Source organism: Sphaeramia orbicularis, chromosome 16 (assembly GCF_902148855.1).
Source record: "Sphaeramia orbicularis chromosome 16, fSphaOr1.1, whole genome shotgun sequence".
Lineage (NCBI taxonomy): Eukaryota > Metazoa > Chordata > Actinopteri > Kurtiformes > Apogonidae > Sphaeramia > Sphaeramia orbicularis.
This window is the reverse complement of record NC_043972.1, coordinates 52,127,547-52,138,131: the sequence shown is the minus strand read 5'-3', so window position 1 is coordinate 52,138,131 and position 10,585 is coordinate 52,127,547. Positions and strand designations below refer to the sequence as shown.

Sequence of the window (10,585 nt, the reverse complement as noted above, 5' to 3'; positions counted from 1 at the left end):
AAGAAATAGTCCATTTCACTCATCTTGGCTTCACTATTTACAAAAAGAGGACCAATTTAACTGTTTGGTAGAAAAGATTGAAGACAACCTTTTGACCCTTAGTTGATTGTTCTTACTGGGGATGCACCGATGCCACTTTTTCCCAGACTGAGTACGAGCACGAGTACTTACATCTGAGTACTTGCTGATACCGAGTACTGATACGAGTACTTAATAATCCCATTCCAATTATCGGTTCCTTTTGTAAATGTGCTTTATTGTCGTTGTCATTAGTCTGACTGGAACAAAGTGCTGCTACTGACATTTAATGTGTTGGAATGAGCGTTTGGCAGTTAATCCACCAGGGGGCGCCGCTCTGAATTAACCATACTGGACAAATACCACGAAGAAGAGGAAAGTTTAATGAAGAAGAAGAAAGGCAGTAATACCAAACCTGTAGACGACAGAGGGAACACTACTGTGATACTAATGTTACAGCGTTTCCTCTGTAAGGTTGAAAAGTTTAACTTCAGCAGGAAGAGAAAAGACAAATGAGCCATAAGTCTGGTTTTCACTTCCGCTGGTGGCGCTCCACACCGCTCCGTACCCCCATAGTATCATCAGTAGGATGGAAACCGGTCCAACCCTGGGTAGTTGTCCTAACAGTGTCAGTCGTTTTTCTGGGTAGTTGTCCTAACAGTGTCAGTCGTTTTTCTGGGTAGTTGTCCTAAACGTGTCAGTCGTTTTTCTGGGTAGTTGTCCTAACAGTGTCAGTTGTTTTTCTGGGTAGTTGTCCTAAACATGTCAGTTGTTTTTCTGGGTAGTTGTCCTAACAGTGTCAGTAGTTTTTCTGGGTAGTTGTCCTAACAGTGTCAGTTGTTTTTCTGGGTAGTTGTCCTAACAGTGTCAGTAGTTTGTCTGGGTAGTTGTCCTAACAGTGTCAGTTGTTTTTCTGGGTAGTTGTCCTAACAGTGTCAGTAGTTTTTCTGGGTAGTTGTCCTACATGTGTCAGTAGTTTTTTCTGGGTAGTTGTCCTACTTGTGTCAGTAGTTTTTTCTGGGTAGTTGTCCTAAAGGTGTCAGTAGTTTTTCTGGGTAGTTGTCCTAAACATGTCAGTAGTTTTTCTGGGTAGTTGTCCTAAATGTGTCAGTAGGTTTTCTGGGTAGTTGTCCTAAATGTGTCAGTAGTTTTTCTGGGTAGTTGTCCTAACAGTGTCAGTAGTTTTTCTGGGTAGTTGTCCTAACAGTGTCAGTAGTTTTTCTGGGTAGTTGTCCTAACAGTGTCAGTCGTTTTTCTGGGTAGTTGTCCTGACAGTGTCAGTAGTTTTTCTGGGTAGTTGTCCTAACAGTGTCAGTTTTTTTTTCTGGGTAGTTGTCCTAACAGTGTCAGTCGTTTTTTCTGGGTAGTTGTCCTAACAGTGTCAGTAGTTTTTCTGGGTAGTTGTCCTAACAGTGTCAGTAGTTTTTCTGGGTAGTTGTCCTAACAGTGTCAGTAGTTTTTCTGGGTAGTTGTCCTAACGGTGTCAGTAGTTTTTTCTGGGTAGTTGTCCTACATGTGTCAGTAGTTTTCTGGGTAGTTGTCCTAACAGTGTCAGTAGTTTTTTCTGGGTAGTTGTCCTAACAGTGTCAGTCGTTTTTTCTGGGTAGTTGTCCTAACAGTGTCAGTAGTTTTTCTGGGTAGTTGTCCTGGGTAGTTGTCCTAACAGTGTCAGTAGTTTTTCTGGGTAGTTGTCCTAACAGTGTCAGTCGTTTTTCTGGGTAGTTGTCCTAACAGTGTCAGTAGTTTTTCTGGGTAGTTGTCCTAATGTGTCAGTAGTTTTTCTGGGTAGTTGTCCTAAAGGTGTCAGTAGTTTTTTCTGGGTAGTTGTCCTAACAGTGTCAGTCGTTTTTTCTGGGTAGTTGTCCTAACAGTGTCAGTAGTTTTTCTGGGTAGTTGTCCTAACAGTGTCAGTAGTTTTTCTGGGTAGTTGTCCTAACAGTGTCAGTAGTTTTTCTGGGTAGTTGTCCTAACAGTGTCAGTCGTTTTTTGGGTAGTTGTCCTAACAGTGTCAGTAGTTTTTCTGGGTAGTTGTCCTAACAGTGTCAGTCGTTTTTTCTGGGTAGTTGTCCTAACAGTGTCAGTAGTTTTTCTGGGTAGTTGTCCTAACAGTGTCAGTAGTTTTTCTGGGTAGTTGTCCTAACAGTGTCAGTAGTTTTTTCTGGGTAGTTGTCCAAACAGTGTCAGTAGTTTTTCTGGGTAGTTGTCCTAACAGTGTCAGTCGTTTGTCTGGGTAGTTGTCCTAACAGTGTCAGTCGTTTTTCTCTAACTCTGTCAGTGGTTCTTTGAACAGATCCTCTACCTCCTCAGTTCCGTTGGTATTCTCTGTCTGTACTCATCCTCCATCAGCTGGAAAACAGATGGAAAGTACTCAGATTACAGACAGAAGGCTGCGTCTGTGTCTGTCTGTGTACTGTAGCGGTACAGTCAGTCAGCCTTACTTTGATCAGCCTCATTTATTTGGTTCCATCTCCACACTCTTCACACTCACACATTATTCCTCTTCCTCGTACCTGCTGCACTGAACTGGGAATGGTACACGGCCGTAAGTGGTATTGATGCATTTGTATTGGATTACTTTTACGAGTACGAGTACACACACTGAGTATCAGAGCTGATGCCCGATACTGGTATCAGATTGGTGCATCCCTAGTTTTACTATATAACATTACTTCATTCTGTTCAGTAAGAACTTAGAAACTGTAGTATGTCAGAAAATCTAGCCTTAATTTAAAAAATTCCAACAAAAAGAGTCACTGGAGTAAATTTTTGTTCAATTCAGTTTCAATCCAACTGTATTTCTATAACCCTATACCAAAGATTCGCCTCAAAGGGCTTAAGGACTTGTGGCTCTTCCCTCCTTTCAAGTAGTGTGCCTCCTCACAGGAAGGTGACAACAAAGCCATGTAAAAAAACATACATCATAATAACTGTACAGTTTTGTGAAAAAGAAGCCATTTAAAACGGTCAGTGTATTTTCCATCTGAGATGAAGTCATGCAGTCTGACACTGTGTGACACACTGGTGTGGTGGTACTGTGTTTGCAAAGTACTGACACAGTGAGCTGCACTCACCCCTGGGGAACTGCACCCACGTCACTGTTTACTTATCACCAAGCCTTCTTAATGCCCAGTGGAGACACGCTCCGGCTATTTGTAGGTTCTTCTTATGATGTTTTGTCTGGGTGTATAAGCGTAGGACTTTGTTTATTACCTGGCTAATGTCACTGGTCCACGCAGCCTTCTCCTGTAGCGACGGTGCCAGCAGGACGACAGTGAACGAAGGTGAGTCTGATGGCTCCACCACCAGTTTAAAGTCCAGCTGACCGAACACTTGACCACCAGCCTTTACTGTTTGAGATGGGAAAATTAAAAAAAAAAAAAAAAAAAAGCATTTTCATGCGGAAAATAGTCCCATAATAGTGTCAGATGTGTGCTACGTAATCGACGCCTGAAAAGTAAGATATAACAGTAGCACATGGAGCACAAAGCCTGTAGACCAACATGAAAATACATTCATATTTTATGTCCAGATTTAGAATTTAACGGTTTGATCATTTTCACTTTTGCTTTTGGAGCAAACACAAATCCCCTGACAGGCTTGGATGAAGCACAGGTGCATGGGGACTATAACTTTCATCATTGGACACACTGATTCATCCATTCATCTATAATCTTTCATTATTGGACACACTGATTCATCCATTCATCTATAATTTTTCATTATTGGACACACTGATTCATCCATTCATCTACAATTTTTCATTATTGGACACACTGATTCATCCATTCATCTATAATTTTTCATTATTGGACACACTGATTCATCCATTCATCTATAATTTTTCATTATTGGACACACTGATTCATCCATTCATCTATAATTTTTCATTATTGGACACACTGATTCATCCATTCATCTATAATTTTTCATTATTGGACACACTGATTCATCCATTCATCTATAATTTTTCATTATTGGACACACTGATTCATCCAGCTTTGTCAGAACACAGTAGTCACAAGAAGAAGTAGCAGACACACCTGGATGAATCAGTGTGTCCAATGATGAAAGATTATAGATGAATGGATGAATCAGTGTGTCCAATGATGAAAGATTATAGATGAATGGATGAATCAGTGTGTCCATTGATGAAAGATTATAGATGAATGGATGAATCAGTGTGTCCATTGATGAAGATTATAGATGAATGGATGAATCAGTGTGTCCAATAATGAAAGATTATAGATGAATGGATGAATCAGTGTGTCCAGTAATGAAAGATTATAGATGAATGGATGAATCAGTGTGTCCAATGATGAAAGACAGGAAATAAAGGAGCTGCTTTAAGTTCAGGAAGTAGTGGAGCTGTGCGTAGAGCCCATTCCATTGAAATCTACAGTACATGTGCATTCAGGGCCAACACAAACAGACATGATGGACAGAGATGAACAGCTGGGAACAGAGAGACTGTTAGTATTTAACAGCAGCTAGTTAATTTTGATGGGGCAATTGACTTTTTCTGTGACTGGTCTGCATAGTTAATTGTTAAATATCTTTAGCATAATCATTCGAGATTCAATCTCAGATGCAATTTCAGAAATTAATGACAATATTTTAAATTACCTAAACCAGTGGTACTAGCAACATATTGCAGTGTAGTAGCTAGTAAGGTGAATTTATCCTGAAACATATTTGTCAGTAGATCTGTGCTTACACACTTAACAACATGCAAATCTGTGAAAAAAAATGCTGAAAATATTTGTAAATATTTGTTTTTACTATAAGCTTTTTGAAAGCAAAAATAAAAAAAAATCTATGCATTAAATATTAATAGTTATTCAAGTTGTCCTGTGTACATTTGTATGTGGTCTGTGACATGTTTGTGAATTTCACACTAAATTATTTGACACATTTGTGTTGTGTTATTTTCATTTGTAGAATATGTAATGGACATAATTGACTACTCTGAGACTATTTGCTCTGTGATTCATAAAAACTGTAAAGTGCAAAAATGAATGTTTGAAAACCTCCACACCATCACACCCGTCAGATACACACATGAGTGAGTTAATTAGACCTGCTATCCCAGGTCTGTTCACCCCTGAAGAAAAACAGAACAGGGATGTGTCGAATGCCGTGCATGTGGTCATTGCTTTAAATGCACTTGTGTAGGTGTTTTGTCACGTTCCCCATGAACAGACCGAAGCAAGAAAAAAAATGAATAGACCTGTAATGCAGAAAGTGACATTTAGAGGGATGACAGTCTGATATTTAAAGGTAAGTAATTTCTGGACACTTTGTCTGACACCTTATTAACCTCTATGAGTGCTCAAGGGGCTCAATAAGCCATAAGTTACGCTGCTTCGTCAGTGTAGAAGACTTACCCTCCTCATCGCTGGCGTCAGGTTCCTCTATCAGCGTGCAGTCAATTAGGGACAAAACTCCGCCTTGCTGCAGGAGTTAATACAGAAAAAGACTGATTGGTATCTGAGATTAATAATAATAATTAAAAAAAGTTGAGTACTGAAGTGAAGATGTTCTCACCTTGAGGAGGTGCAGTTTTCCCCCAGAGCTGCGAGTGCACACAAGGAAGTGTTTGGTGAAGAGGAAACACTGTCTCTCCCCTTCCTTCTTTAGCGACAGAGAACCCAGACGGACCTTACTGAGCTTTCCTCGCTCCACTGATGGCAGCTGAATCAGAGAGCCTGTAGAGCAGCAAGGCCAACATTACATTACACTTCATTACGCTGACACTAAGCTCAGAGTTGTGTTTACTGTGTTTCAAGATTCAAGAAGATTCAAGGAGTTTATTGTCATATACACAGCAGTACTGAGCAATGAAAGTCTTACTTTGAGAGTTCCCTTCACATGCCTAAGCTAAACTGAAATGACACTAAAATGAAACAAAGAAAATAAACTGTACAGTTCAAACAATTTGATCTAAACTAAATCACAAGAAAGGAAATAAACTATAGCCTAAGCAAAGAAAATAAATAGATAAAAGTGATTACTCTGTGCAAAGAGTAAGTGTATCAAGGTGCAAAAAAAAAAAAAAGATTGACTGATCGTGCAAGATACAAAATACTGTCACAGTAGTAAGACACTAAGTGCAAATGAAGACCCTGGTGCTAAAAGTACTGAAGTCACAATATGTACTATTTAGAAAAAATCTAATCCAAAAATATCATTGATTCATACAATCATCAATTAAAAGCATGGCAAAGGCTACTGCCACAGTACTGTGGCACAAAAGATGGGTTTGTCTAGTGCCACAGACCAGTCAGATGTTAGCATGTGTACTAGAGCCAATCATGGACACTGTTCCATCAACTAGTGATGGGAATTCCGGCTCTTTCGGCTCGGCTCACTAAAAAGAGCCGGCTCTTTCGGCTCCCAAGTGACTCTACAGATTTTTTGGTGCTTAAATTAATTTATGACCAACAATAATGTAAAGTTATGCACAATATGAATTACTAATGTAAAAAAAAACATGCACTATATCAAATGTTTATGTAATGTAAATACACCTTTACTTTACTTTTACACTCTACAGAGTGATAAAATGAATAAATTAGAAAGTGCAACAAGAAATCTTTAACTATTTACAAATGACCTTGACTAACTTTTAACTGTTTTAAACTTTTAGCTTTTACAGCAATGCTGTCGATACTGCAGTAGACAGTACACTCACTGGCACCTTCATTAATATCTGTTCACTTGCTTGTGTTTTTTCTTCCAATTGCACTGATGGATGAACAGTTCTCATGTGTCTGCAGGTTGTTTGTGGAGCCAGCTCTATATGACATTTTTGTCTTGCACACTCTACATTCTGCCTTAGTTTGGTCAATGTCATTGAAATGTGTCCAGATTTGGCTGCCTTCCCTGTTGACACTCATGTTCTCAACTTTTTTTTTTACCTTTCCAGTCTGTTTGTGTTGTGGTCCCTGCTCTCTCTCTCTCTCTCGTCTCCCTCCTGTTCGTGTGCTTGCTGTGTGCTGTGTGGTAACTCCGCCCCTCTCCCCTCTGGTCAGGGGGGATGGATGGACGGACGGACAGACGAATGGGACAAAGCGGCTCCCAATCAGGAGCCGGCTCCTGTCATTCACGTTAAACAGCCAGCTCTCAGAGCTGTTTTGTTCACGACCGACACATCACTACCATCAACTCATTCTTCTCTTGTTGCCACAGTACTGTGATCATATGGAGTATACTTCAGTTCATTCTTTTGTACATTTTTCCACCACAGTACTGTGGCAACTGATGGAAGAACGACTAATTAGTAGCGCTGAGCAGCGCAATGAGCAGCGACGAGCAGCGACGAGCAGCGCTGAGCAGCGTCGAGCAGCGCTGAGCAGCGACAGCAGCGCTGAGCAGCGACAGCAGCGCTGAGCAGCGACGAGCAGCGCTGAGCAGCGACAGCAGCGCTGAGCAGCGACAGCAGCGCGACAGCAGCGCGACAGCAGCGCTGAGCAGCGACAGCCGCGCTGAGCAGCGACAGCAGCGCTGAGCAGCGACAGCAGCGCTGAGCAGCGACAGCCGCGCTGAGCAGCGACAGCCGCGCTGAGCAGCGACAGCCGCGCTGAGCAGCGACAGCAGCTGGAATCAGATTCCACCTGCCAGGCCGGATCCAACACCACCAGCCCAGCCACCAGGCCAGGCCAGATCCAACACCACCAGGAGCCCAGCCACCAGGCCAGGCCAGATCCAACACCACCAGGAGCCCAGCCACCAGGCCAGGTCGGATCCAACACCACCAACAGCCAGCCACCAGGCCTAAAGGTACTGTGTTCAACTGCAGCTGTTAAAAAGCCATAAAATGCACCCAAATCAAAAGCAGAGGCTAGAGCGGATGAAGAGTATGTTTGACTGTCCCAGGTATCTGAGCTACTACAACAGCAAAAGGAACTATTCACAGCACTGTTCCATCAACAACAGGAGAACTTTAAGGGGTTTGTGAAAATCATTATGGACTCCACAAACACCAGGCTGGAGGGGCTGACAAGGGATCTGCAGGAGTTAAAGACAAACTTAGAATACACATAAAAGGAAGTTGATGTGTCAAAATCTGAAAACTCTAAGGAATCAGAACGTGGCAATTCATTGCAGTCAGATGTTTCAGAGTGTATAATAGTCTGTTAGCTGTCACTGACAAGATGGAGTATCTGGAGGGACAGTCCAGGTGAAATAAGCTGGTTTTTGAGGGAATCGTGGAGTCTTTTGGTGAAACTTGGGCACAGACAGAAGAGGTGAAAAGGTTTGAGCTGAAAACCTTCACATGCACCAGGGAATAGAGATGGAACGGGCCCACGCACAGGCAAACCTGGAGGGGACAGACCCAGGCCCATTGGAGGGACATTTTTTACATAGAAGGACAGAGCTGCCATTCTTCAATGCACAAAAAGACTAAAGGGAACAAAAATGGACATCAGTGAGGACTTTACTGATGCGCTGAAAAGGAAAAGGAAACAACTGAGGCCGGAATTGTGAGCTGCCAGACAAAAAGGAGACATTGGAGACCTTCGACATGACAAACGAGTTCTTCATCCACGCAGTAGCACGCCAAAGTAGCAGACAAATGCAATCATAAAGCAGGTCTGCAGACACTCACTGTTCTTCATGGCAACAGGAACAACTTCTACACAGACTGGACTCAATCATTCACTACAAAATCCCAGAGTGGGATGAAGTGCAGTTCCAAAACTTCCAGTCCACTGAACATCATTCACATCAAACTGAAAATGACATTGATCCAGAGAACAACTGTTTCTGTGACATTAACGAAGGCTGTAACTATTCTACCCAAGAAGAATTGAACAGCAGCATCAACATGGACAATGGTTTATCAATGATCCATTTGAACAGCAGAAGCCTTTATGACAACTTTCACAACATCAAATACTTTTGAAGTCCATTCAAATGTCCTTCCAATATTAGAGCTAGATCAGAAACCTGCTTCAATAGCAGTAGGGCTATGGATTTTGGAATTGAAGGTTATGAGATGGTTTCCATTAACAGACAAAACTAGAGTGGGGGTGGTTGCTTTGTTCGTAGACAGGAATCTGGATTTGAAGGTAGTGGAAAACATGTCAACAGTGGTGGATAACGGATTAGAATGTGTCACTATAGAAATATTTATGAAGAAAAAGAAAAATGTTCTTCTGAGTTGCATATACAGAGCACCAAGTTCTAACATTGACTTATTTAAAGATTGGATGGAGGAATATCTGTCAAAAGCAAATCCAAAAGTTAGGTTTATTTGCAGTGACTTTATCATCAATTTGCTCAACCCAAATCAATGACAGAAGAATTTCTAAATCCACTGTACAGTTGTAATTTGTTTCCAAAAATCCCCAGACCCAGCAGGGTCACATCTCACTGTGCAACATTAATGGACAATATATGGACAAATGTCATGGACAATATCACAGTGAGTGGATTATTAATAAATGACATCAGTGACCACTTACCAGTCTGTATTGTCTATAAGAACAAACACTCAAATAGACAATAAATCTGACTATAGACGCGTCAGGACAGAGGAATCTGTGGACAAATGAAAAAACATCTACAAGCATTTGACTGGGAACCAATTTATAAAGAGAATCATGTAGATAAGGCTTAGGATAGTTTTCTACGAATATTTAAGGCTTTATATGAGAAACATTGTCCAATCAAACAATATTAGAAGAGGAAAACAGAAGGAGAATCAATGGATCACAAAGGGGTTCAAAAATGCATGGAAAAAGAAAAATACACTATAGAGAGTTTATAAAATATAGAACTAAGGAGACGGAAAAGAAATACAAGAAATACAAAAAAGTCAACTAATATAATGAGAATATGGAAGAAGGGATACTAGAAAAAATACTAGAAAATAATACAAATAATATTAAAGGCATATGGACTGGATTCAACAGTATTATTAGAAATGCTCCTAGTAAAGAAATGAGCCCAATTCTGTCACTGAAAAGAATTTCAGTATCAGTAATAGGAACCTGGTGGAGAACATGTGGAATGAGTTCTGTGGTAATGTTGGACCAAACTGGGCACATACAAGTCCTGCTGCAGCAACAGATCAGAGTAATGGAGTATCAACAGATCAGGGTAATGGAGTATCAACAGATCAGAGTAATACAGTTTCAACAGATCAGAGTAATGGAGTATCAACAGATCAGAGTAATGGAGTATCAATAGATCAGAGTAATGGAGTATCAATTTATCAGGGTAATGGAGTATCAACAGATCAGGGTAACGGAGTATCAATATATCAGGGTAATGGAGTATCAACAGATCAGGGTAATGGAGTATCAATAGATCAGAGTAATGGAGTATCAACAGATCAGAGTAATGGAGTATCAGCAGATCAGAGTAATGGAGTATCAACAGATCAGAGGAATAGTATCAACAGATCAGAGTAGGAGTATAAACAGATCAGAGTAATGGAGTATCAATAGATCAGAGTAACGGAGTACCAATAGATCAAAATCCAAATTCAATGTTTCTCAAAGCTACCAATGAAAAAGAAATAATAGAACCTGTGAATAAATGTCCAATCCAACATCTCCTG

At 40.7% G+C, this 10,585-nt stretch overlaps 1 long non-coding RNA gene across 1 annotated transcript; it reads right to left on the bottom strand.

Annotated features, from left to right (window-relative positions):
* Positions 1-3,223: 3,223 nt before the first annotated feature.
* Positions 3,224-5,754, bottom strand: LOC115435313 (uncharacterized). Its single transcript, XR_003937680.1, has 3 exons — positions 5,563-5,754; positions 5,403-5,469; positions 3,224-3,365 (listed from the first exon to the last, which is right to left on the bottom strand). It is a non-coding gene; the product is annotated as an uncharacterized LOC115435313 (long non-coding RNA).
* Between the last annotated feature and the right edge of the window lie 4,831 nt (positions 5,755-10,585).